Raw genomic sequence first — 11,804 nt, 5'->3', positions numbered from 1 at the left:
CCCCATGACTTTTTCTTATCGCGTTTTAAAGAGAAGATACAATTTTATCCATACCGAGTGTCCGTGGGACATTTATTTCCATTAGTCCTTTGTTACTCAAAGGGGAGTAAAAATATGTCGATATGAATGTAGTTATACATGTCCACGCCTTTGACGGTACAAAGTAGTATATACTTGCTCTGATCCACTAGGTTTACCAGGTAGATAAATACTTGACACTCTTTTTTTTCTGTTCTCTCGTAAATAAAAACTACAACGAATGTGGGGCACGTCAAAATTTAAAAGGGAGAACGAATGACGTCACTTTTTATGTACCCTATGTCGTCATGCTCTATTTTCCACGATTTTTGGTTTACGTAAAAAAAAGGATGGATCCAATATTTTTCTATTACACATCTGACGGATTTGATAAAAATAATTTTTTTTTATATTTTCTTTTTTTTTTTTTTTTTTGTTATTTAGTTGCTCCTCGACTTCAGCTGTATTGGATAAATAACACTCGTGAGCCAATGCGGTACTTTTACTCCTCGTAGCTTATATTAATTTAAAAATCCATGGGTAAAGTACTTTGATATTACACAAATGGAAATCGGTAGGCAAACACACACTTTTATTAGAAATTTTACTCTAGAAAAGAAAAAGAAAACTAGTACTTTTGACAAATGCATCGAATAATCACTAATTATGTTTAAAAAAATGTACAAGAAGTATATTTGCCAAAAAAAAGAACCAGGCCTCTGTCATGCATTTATGACGGCAACCTATCAACCTACGCCATCAGAACCATCATCCCTTCGAAATAACAGTAACAATAATAACAACCAGACGAAAATTCTCCGGGATGCCCGCAGCAAAAATGCATCGAAGCAACGGCAGCATATACCCGCGCCTGCGTGGTACGCCATAAATCGCCCAGAGCCCGACCGACGAAAGAGACCTCCTCGTCCCCTTCGCATCCTCAGCCCATATACACACGTCCACGCGAGCATATACATTATGTACATGCGAATATCCAGAGGGCCATTTCAATTACAGTGCCATCACGCCAGTGCACCACCATTCGGATGTAATATCGATGACGCTGTACATGCAAAGCAGCGGGACGCCGCAGCAGATATACCCGAGTATACCATCGCATTGTATACACATACCCCATCAACGTGCATACATCCCCGCGTCCCATCTCCGCTGACGGCAGCAGAGTATCCTCTCTCTTTCGCTCACGGTGCATCTCCCCGAAGGGCTCCCTTGAATCGGAGCCACGTAGAAGCAGTTAACACTCTATTAAGCCTAACGACGCTCATGCATAACGAAGCTGCTTGCCTCCTTTTCTCATGCCTCCACCGCACAGCTCAAGGAGTCGAGATTCGTCCCAACGCGCTCAACTCCAACGAGTCATCCATAGCACCGAGATTTTTAGCCAAAGAAGCGTATAATCAAGTTTTTTCCCTGCCCGTATCACCCGAAACATCGGTACAAAGAAGCAATTCGAAAAAGACTAATTATTAGAGGCTTGTAAATCGCTGCTAGCGAGAAATGTTCAAAAAAAACCCTTAGCTGATGCGTGATCCCGTCACTTATTATTTACTCGTAGGCGTACACGTGAGAGGGCAATTTCCGCAAAAGCCGCTCTCCCGAGGCTCCTGTGTAAACAAGGGGCTCGAGAAGTTGGGCAGCTAACCGGTAATAGAAAGCTTGGCAGACTCACCGGGGCGAGTATGGCAGCGTCAAAGTTCATCTTAAAATCCACGGAGGGACGACGACGACGACGAGCCGGGGGTCCGGAAAAGTGATAAAGCGCCCATAAATTCCGAGCGCCCGTCCCCTTCGCTCTCCGTCCAAGTTTCGCCTCCTTCCACAATATCTCGCTCGCTTTCGGGGCGAATGTGGAGCAGCACGATGCGCTGTCCTTTTCTCTCGGACACGGTAGCCTCCTTGCGTTTTCTCTTTTGACTGCACCTGCAACTACGAACAAAGGGACACCGGATGAGTTAGCGATGACGTACCATATGTATATACATACTCTTTTCTTTAAACCAAGGAGTCTATGAAAAGATCCACGTCATTTAACAACATATATATGGGTCGGTGATTCTTTTTCGGAGAGTTGGAAGGCCTAGACACCGAAAACGCGATTGGACGGGGATATAACGGAATCGTTTAATTGAAGATCATCCCCATCCTGACCCTCTTTTTCTTTCTTTTGTCACGATTGTTTCGCAATTATCGTGTATACACACACTTTCTCTCTCGCAAGCGAGCTCGGTGCAATTAAAATATGATTTATATGTACGTAGTTGTCGGGCGTATGATATTCATTCTCGAGATCAACACGAGCACGTACTCGCGCCTACCAGCTTATATAATATACTTGCTTATATATTTGATGCAAAATCAGTATCTTTCCCCTTTCAATCTATAGTAAGAAAGTTTTACCTATGAAATTTGTCAAGGCTTTGCTTTTTGCTTGAGAATTTTTTTTTACGTTTGTATAAGTATATTTTCCATATTTTTGTGAAAAGGTACATATAAAGGAAATGAAAAAAAATTAAATGATTCTTACACTCTTCCAGGGAATCATGGAAACGAATCCTTCGATGGAGAACAAAAAATGTTGTACACGATATCAATTTCCCCCGTGCATCAAGTGATGTGTAACCGTCGAAGCTGCCAGGCTCTAAAAAAAAAAAAAACATGCACCTACTCGTTATTACAACTCCCAGCATAATTAATACTCAGAGAGGAAGTGACGGTTTTACTCACGATACTCTCTCGCGAAGAAGCTCGGCGATGGTGGTGATGGGTCGGGGCACACTCGGCAGGAAGTAGGCGTCAGTAGGCTCGTCATAACCGTTTCCCTTTGTGCCGGTGGTGATCCTCTCCTTTCCATATGTATAGCAAAGATACAGGAACTATCGGCGCTCGTAGCTTGATCGCTCTATGTAACAGTGGCCGATGCACTTTGAGAGACGCACCTGCGCGTCCCAAAAAGAAGGCTTTTCTCGGATGTACCTATACTCGTCGTCGTTGCGCAATAAAGATAATATCGAGCAGAGGCACGTAATGAGACGTTGGGCTCCAGCCCGATCGGCAATCTCGACTTCTCCCGCAGGTTGTACCGCACGACTTGTTCCCGGCCCATGAGTTGGCTGGACTCCGGATCCCTGTGGCTACGCGTAATACGTACGTACGCGAGAGGCCCAACCGATGCTTAAGATTTTAAAATGTGTGTAACGTTATGTTGTACCTGCCCATGTGTATACATAAGTAGCACGTGCGTGTTACGGGGTGGATACAGCATACTCGAACGGAGGTGGGGTAAAAATAGCTGGGCCGGTCGGGTACATGCCACCGATGTACGGGGCAGCCTTCGTTCGCTTTAATCATACATTTCTTGGCTGTGGACGTATGGAGAAATGATAATAATTATAATTCATGTGTACGTGCGTGTATGCGATTTTACAAGATTGCGTGTACGTATGGTGTGCTTGTGATGTATTGATTACAAGGTTGAGGGACTCGCTAATAAAGACGGGAGAAAATTTTTCAAAGCTCGCATACTCATGGTTTGGAAAGAGGATTATTAAAATCATTATACTTTTGGAGGAACATCATTATTTTTGCAAAGTTTCCTCTCTCGTCAATGAGGATAATGAAGGGTAATACATTTTACTTACTTGTACGTTGCAGATGATGTTTCTGAATACCGGACATGTCATGTTAATAATTTGAGTCTTTAGAAAAAAAAAAAAAAAAATTTTTCAAAAAATAGTCAATAAGTCCCAAATGAACGTGCAGCAAGGGACGGGACGAAAGATAAAAAAAAAGGTACAGCGAAATCGTGTAAATAATCATCGAATTTCAAAGTTGTGGCGTCAGACGGAAAGCACCCGTCGACAGAGCACCGAACGCAATCCATCACGAAAAGTTTCGCATTGTCGTCTAGACTCCTTCTCCGTTTCCCCAAACATCCGAATCAGCCATCCGAGCAGCGATGCGTCATACGTGGTGGTTCAGCATCCAGAGAACAATACCCCCCGCCTCGTGGAAACCCAGCAAGACCCGAAAATTCAACAATAATCCACAGCAGCATGTACAGGCACATAAGAAAGTTCATCGAGCGAGTGGAGCCCATGGGGGACGTCAAAATCAGAAGCAACCGCAGATCGACTCTCGGGGCCAGGGAGAGAATATACACCGGCGAGTGAAGGTAAGCGGAGAGGGAGTTGTGTAAGTCAGTGGAGTAGCTGCACAAGAGGTAGGTGTAACATCCACAGGTATATACATCGTAGGCGACGTACCGCAGCTTCCGAGCGGGTTATGCACGTATATATATACGTATATACCTATACGAGGGAACAGACAGAAAAGCCGATTAATCATGAGCCGTCACGAGCCAAGAGCCAAGGCGGAGCCTCTCTGCTTGTATTAGCCAATAATAAGCCTCTCTCCACCGAAGACTCGGAGGTGCCGGGGCCATCTTGGATTATACAATGGTGCCTTCCTCGACGACGACGAAGACGACGAAGCTCTGATATAACGTGCGAATGCAAACTCGAAAACGAGGGAAGAGAGAGAGAGACGAAGCATCCGCTGGACCCCCCAGGTCTGTGTATATACGTACCTCACCCTTACATCTGCGTATACCCACCTGACGAGACTCCCGCGGCACTGTTACCTCTACGTGTATATACGTGTGTCTTAGCTTCTCTCCTCCCCGTTCTTCTTCTTTCTCTTGGCTCGAGGTGAATCAAAATTGAAATTAACTTGCTCTTTTTCGAGATTTTGAATGAAAAAACAAAAATACAAACAAAGAAAAATTGCTCGTTGCCTTGGAAAAAAAACGTACGAAATCAATAATTTGTGGTCAAACGCATAAATAAAAAAAAGAATGGAATAACAAACGGTGTATTTTGTGATATAATTGGAATAAATAAATAGTTGTGTATGTACAAAGTCGAAATTAAAATTAAAAGGAAAAAAAAAAAAAGAAAAATAAAAGAAATGAGAGACAAAACAAAAACAAACAATCGTAAAAACAATAATCGACGCGCGTCGTTACAATATACAGTAATGATAAATGTATATAATTGTGATGTGTAATATATGTATATATATATATGTATAATCTTTTGTAACACGAGCACGTTATTTTCTTTTTTCATATTCAACCACATTTTATTTCTCGTTCTCAAACACAGTTATTATAATTAATATCATTATTATTAATATGGACAGACTCTTATATATAATACAATATGGTTTAGACTCGTCGACGCAATAGCAGGTAATACTATATTTATCATTATAGCCATCGCCGGCGCCCATAATACATAAATCATATCGTTCGTCGCGTGTATGTGTATGTTTTTCTCCTTTTTTTCTTAATTTATTTTTTACGTGTACGTGTATATTTTTTTTCCTCCTTACGTGCGAATGCATTTTTTTTTTTTTCTTTCATCTCTCGATGCACACATATGTGTCATCACGCGAGAGTATACGGCCGTCTTCGTTCTCTCAATTATGCAATCGTATCGTACGTCTCTGTCTTCGTACTCATTTTTTATCAATATTGTTTCATAATTATTCTCATTTTTTTTCTGTTTGTACGCGTGTACACTTAGTTTACATACTGCTTGGACACTACAAAATAATTGCGTTTTCGTTTATGTGTAATAATAATAGTAATTATACTTATAATCGTATTTATACTTTTATAATATATACCTTTTTCGCATCTGCAAATATTTATACACATGGTTCTTTTACTTTTTTTTTCTTCTCATTATTTATACCTTATCGTCATCTTGTTTTTGAGCTTCTGATTAGTATATTTTTTTTTTTATTTTTTTTTTACTTTTTTTTATTTGGTAAAGTAAATATTTTTGGGAATTTCATTTGATCTCTTATTCAGTACCTTTTTTTTACTGACAAGAAAATGATTATATTCCTCAACAGACTCGCTTTGAATGAAAAACTCTTCACACGCGCCGTGCCCGGTATTTTTTTCTCTCAATTCCTCGGACAAGTAAGTACCGAGGGCTTCCCAAAGTCAAGTGCATAAGAATCTTAAAACAGGAACGTCGAAGGTACTCGATCTGAAAAAAAAACTATGAAACTTGAGGGCAAAACCTTCTTATTGATGTGATTTCGTATTATAGTTTCGATGGCTGAAACAAGCACAAGTGAAATTTTTCATACTCAAATAGAGCTCGAATAAAAACAATTGCGTACATTAAAAGCGGGGAACAATGGCCAATTTGTTATAGAGACAACGTTTCAACGTAGCGGCTATCGCAATATTGTCAATTTTTTATTTTACACTGGAACTTTGCGTCATGACTTTGCACAATTTCTCTCTCGCCTACCATGTTTGTCATCTTATTATTTTTATTTTTTATTATTCGCTGCTGCTGATTATATAAAGATACATCGTAATAAATAGAGTATAACTATATAGTTTTACAATAAACTCTGATAGCTACCGTTATATAATTTAATCCTTTTTTTTTTATTTATTGATTAACTAATTTTTTTTTTTTTCTATATCCTCGATAAGTCCACTAAACAGGTACCTACTATACTTACGCGGTATCGTATACAAGAGGGGGAACTGCTCTCAAAGCCGCAACGTTGAACGTCTTTCTCCTTTCTTCTACCGATAATTTCTCTCGAGTTAATGCAACAACCGGTTTTGCCCCTACTTATTTCATTGTATGGGTGCTTGTGCAACTGTGTAGGTATATTTTACCGAGAAAAATTAAAATGGAGCATCTCCACTAGAGATAATATACGAGACCTTCAACTTTCGCGTTCTCAACGAAAAATTTAATCCGTTTACACATTAATATGTATTATTATACAGTGATTTCGTCGCCGGGAAAGTTATACAAGATTGCGTTAATTTGTAGGCTTATCAGTCTTCGTACAGCGAAGATCCATCAATGAGATCACGGTTTGCCTTTATTTTTGTTAAGCCCCGCGTTGATTATTGAATTTTTTTTTTTTTTTAAATCATTTGCAAATTTACATCGGATCTGTTTCAAATAGGCAAGTCACGGAGACGAACTCTCGGAACGAATGACTACTACTGCGTAATAACTACGTGATCTCATCAAGGTCTCGAAATTAATGTTCAAGGATATCCTTTTAGGCGATAGAATAATTTATTTTTCCATTCTTCGTGGCTTATTTCTTATTTTACTTGAGTTCATTTTTTTTTTTTTTTTTTTTTTTCTTTGTTTTCGTATACTGAGAGAGAAGATAAATGTACGAATCTTTATCGGGTGATTGGAGGGGAGGGAAATTACCGAGCCATAAACTACACGCGACTACATAATGACGCCTGTCGCGAGGACAGGGAGGCCAGGAACTCTTCGGAGTTTGCGCGAGCGAGGACGAGGCTTCCTCTCTCTCTCTCTCTCTCTCTTTCTATCTTAGTGTCTTCCTTTCTCATCTTCTCTTGTCTACTGCTACACGTTCTCGTTACTTTCTCTCTTGAAAAAGAAAGGAGACTCTGATACCTCTTTCACGAAGTAAAAACTTTTTATCATAATTTTTTTTTTTTTTTTTTTTTTTTTTTTTCGCAAATCGTGTATATAGATTGTAGAAAAATTTTTTTTTAGTAGAAGAAATAAAGAAAGAAAGAAAGAAAGAAAGAAGTTGATGTGTTGTGGGGAATTGGTTGGTTCATGAAGATAAAGCCCGTACGAACTAGAATTTCTCACTTGGTTTTGCATTGTGAAAAATATTTTTATTAGACATTCTTTTATTTATTTATTATTATTATTTTTTTTTTTTTAAATCGGTGAAAACAATAAGTGTCCCCTTTTTCACGTATATATAACACATAATAATATTGGTATCAATAAATACTACGCAACTAAATAATATCATTATTACGGGTTATTTTATATATATATTCATCTTTCTTCTATATATATATAATTAAGACTTTTCGTTTGGCTTTTGCGGGAAATTCGTTATATACGTACTTATATAGCGTTACAGTATTTACATCTCCGCAAACTCCATCGATCTCTTTCACACATACATTCTCCTGCTCAATTGCTTCACGCAGATCTTTTTTTTCTCTTTAATCGTTACATAATATGATTTTGGACAAATTTTCCGTACATCTCGATCACAAAAGAAAATCGTGCGTTCGCTCAAACTATCAAGTTATCGGAATCACATATGCAGCACGATTTTATTCGTTACAGATGTATATACTTTTTTTTCATTTTTTGGGCCATTGAGCTGGAGGTCATTCGATACTACGTCAATGAAAATCGTGTACAATTTTGTGGCGAAGAAACTATGTGATTTCGTGACATTCAAATCGTAGTTGGACTTTTATCTTCGTTACCATCGCCCCCGCCCACAGAAACCGTCTTTTTTATAATAAGAACGCCATTTTACCGCTTAAACTCTAATTTGCTTAATTTTTAAGGATCCATCTGGACTTTTTTTTGCTTGAAGACATTACAGCTTACTTGTTACTATATTAAAGGGGCTATAGCTTACAGTGACGGCGCATTATGTCTTTAAAATCAATTTTTTCTTTTTTTATAATTATTACGGTAATTTTTAGCCATCCCTCGCACGCTCTGATTCATCAAGTTAATTTTACGAACTCTTTTACGCACATCGTAGCATTTTTGTTTTTTTCAATCGATCCATTTTATTTTTCTTCATCTTATACGCGATTAAATACGAATAGAGATAAAATATATGATTTTCATTTATACCCCTATTTAATATGAATTTTTTAAGCTTATAAATATCTTTGTTTTTTTTTTCTCACCACTTTCACGTGTTTATCCAATGTAAACATATTTTTCTCTCCTTTTCCCAATTCACAATTCAATGGATACAAAATTTTTATTCTTGATTCATTTCTCGCAATAGATATATCACACCCCAACTTTACTAGTACTCTCGATTCTCGTTTAAATCTTACGTAGCCACACTTTTCGTGTTACACACTCGATTGGCGGAGCTGACACATTTTTCTCACGTACACCGGGTTAATGTGTACGAAAGTACGTGCACCAGACGAACGTAAATTATAACGGGCCGCACGCCAATGTGGACTTTAATGGCCGATTCACGATTGCATCGATTTCACTGTGTCGTTACTCGAGAAAACAAGATAATTGCACGTTATGCACGGACACAAAATGTTCAAACGCGAAGAACCAAGGAACGGGGATCGGAGATTTTTCGAGCCACCGCCAATTTCTAAAATTACAATCTAAAATGTTTCTCACAATAATAACACACCTGCGCTTGTTTATTCATCTTTTTTTTTTTTTGTTAAAATAATAATTCGTAATTGAACTATTCCGAAAATTCAAGAGACTAGAACAAAATTATCGACGACGTACATCATTGGGCAACATATAATATTATAAAATTCGTGGAGCCACCGAAACAATAGCAAACGCACGAGCAGTGCTGTGCGTGAGGAGGTAATAAATCATAGCGGCTATTTTGTCCCGCGCAGCCGCGCCCCGACCGGCATTGTATTACGTTCGATGCCGTTATTAAGTGACCCATATATAGATTGCCGACTGATTAATGCACAATTAGCGCTCGTGACGAGTGTCAACGAGACTCTGGGACTTTGATATCGCTTGTTAACTCCAGACGGACCTATACAGTGCCATCGTCGAGTGAAATATAAAAACTAACAACTTATTTTAGAAAAAAAAAAAACAATCAAAAAACCTTGATTTAAACTAAATATAAATTTTATTTAAAATTTGCCGAAAAAAAATGAGATCTGTCGATAAGAAGTTGAATAAGAACGCAACTGCTATCGATACGCAAATGTATATAGTATTAAGTTAAACACAAGAAGGGCGACGGGCTTAGCGTTGGGTGAAAAATCTCCGTGGGGTGTTATCCGGTTTTCATAGGAGGGTTGGCTACCTCTGCTACAACCACCGATATATTATATTCACTGCAGATGATTTATCGACGTAGGCGGTGGAAAGCTCCGGGTGACACCATCGGGTCGATTAAAAATTTTTCCGACGTGCGGCTTTCGGTATATACGTACGCTCGCTCGGTTATTTTTGGATAATTCTTTTTGTCCATTAGCTCGTTAATGTACCAAAAAATGGGAAAGTATCGTTAAAAAATCTCTCTGGCGAAGAAGGCTGCGCGCAAGAGCGCACTTTTACGTATATTTGTGTTGAATCAAAGGCAAAGGTTACCAAATCTAGATACAAGGTAGGATTTTCAATTACTGTAATCTCAAAAATTACAAATTTAATCTGACAACATTTTCTTTTTTATACACTCGCTGACATGGTTTGGTCGACAGAGCATTGAGTCTCGCAGCTTTGATCATACGAAAGAAGTAGCTCGAGACACGAAACTCTCTGAGTTAAGAATGTGTATGATATAACAGAGATACCAATTCAAATCACTGAAATATACATGGAATAAAATATAAGTATAAGGTCTCCTACATCGGATTTTTTTTTTTTATCCAGAAAAAAAAATAAAATAATTGGCATTACCAAAGCCTTGATGCACAACATAACCATTGTTTTTCAAAATATTTTACACCATTTTAAAGTAATCGATCGAATGGACAAAATTTTCAGCATACCACCCTCTAATATCGTAAATCGCCTTCTATTTCGTTTTTCATTTATCAATACAGTAGAATGAATAACTTCATTGTCTCAATTACGTATATCATAACAGCGTAAGCTTCTCCTGATTCGCTATTTTTCTCATTTAATTAATAGTAATAACGACGATGATAAAAAAGCTACAGGTGTCAAACTAATTTTACAACACAGCACAGTACTTTAATCGTGGTGAGCGGTATCGGTGACCGGAAATCATCTGTACGATAATTGTTTCCCATTTTTTTTTTCCTTCAAACTTTGCCCGCACTACCGCAATACTACCCCCTTTCCCTGGCCCTCTGACTTTCGAACGAAAGAGAAAAAAAAAAAAAAAACACGAGCTTATGCAGCTTACAACACCGAAATTCCGTCACACCCGAAATATTCGCGACTTATGTATCATACACAATACCAATGATAAAATTAATAATAATAATAATGATAATATTTAAGAAGCCCCACGGCACTTTCGAATAAAATGTTGCAGGATTTCATTATACTTATTCACCGGGTTTTTACGTCGCTCATCCCTCGCGCCTCTCTTACCTATAAAATTACACTTTGACTATACACATACATCTATAAATAACTCGACTCCGCGCTAATCGTCATAATCACGAATTCATTACGTATATCATAGGTTTCATCATCGTTTTTACGTATCTTGTGTGTTTATATGATATTTCATAACAAAAAAAAAAAAAAAAAAAAAAATGTATGCGTCTTTAGTCAGCACTTTAGGACAGTTCTCCGTTGATTCAAGATCCCTGTGACTTCGCTAGCAATAACAGCCTCGCGCTTCCGAATGTACCGACAAGAGAGAAGAAAGTTATTGGAAAACTAAAACGATTGACCTGTGTATCGAGGAAATTTCACATAATGTACATGGCCAAAAAAAAAAAAAAAAAAAAAAAAAAAAAAAAAAAAAAAAAAAAAAAAAAAAAAAACGAGTAAAAACGCAGTAGAAATATAAGTGTACGATCGTATCGTTGGTAACTCAGCCACGTGTGTGTATTGGTGTGATAGTTTGTATGTATGTATGTATATATACGTGTCCGTGAAGCAGTTAAATAACTATTCGGGGTTCGGTTCGTATTATACAACAGAAACGAATAATGCAAAACGAGAGGAAAAGAAAAAAAAAAAAAAAAAAAG

The sequence above is a fragment of the Copidosoma floridanum genome, unplaced genomic scaffold (genome assembly GCF_036245765.1).
Source record: "Copidosoma floridanum isolate Cflo_tuat_1 unplaced genomic scaffold, Cflo_Japanese_pri ptg000013l, whole genome shotgun sequence".
Classification (NCBI taxonomy): domain Eukaryota; kingdom Metazoa; phylum Arthropoda; class Insecta; order Hymenoptera; family Encyrtidae; genus Copidosoma; species Copidosoma floridanum.
Note: the sequence above shows the minus strand (reverse complement) of the source record.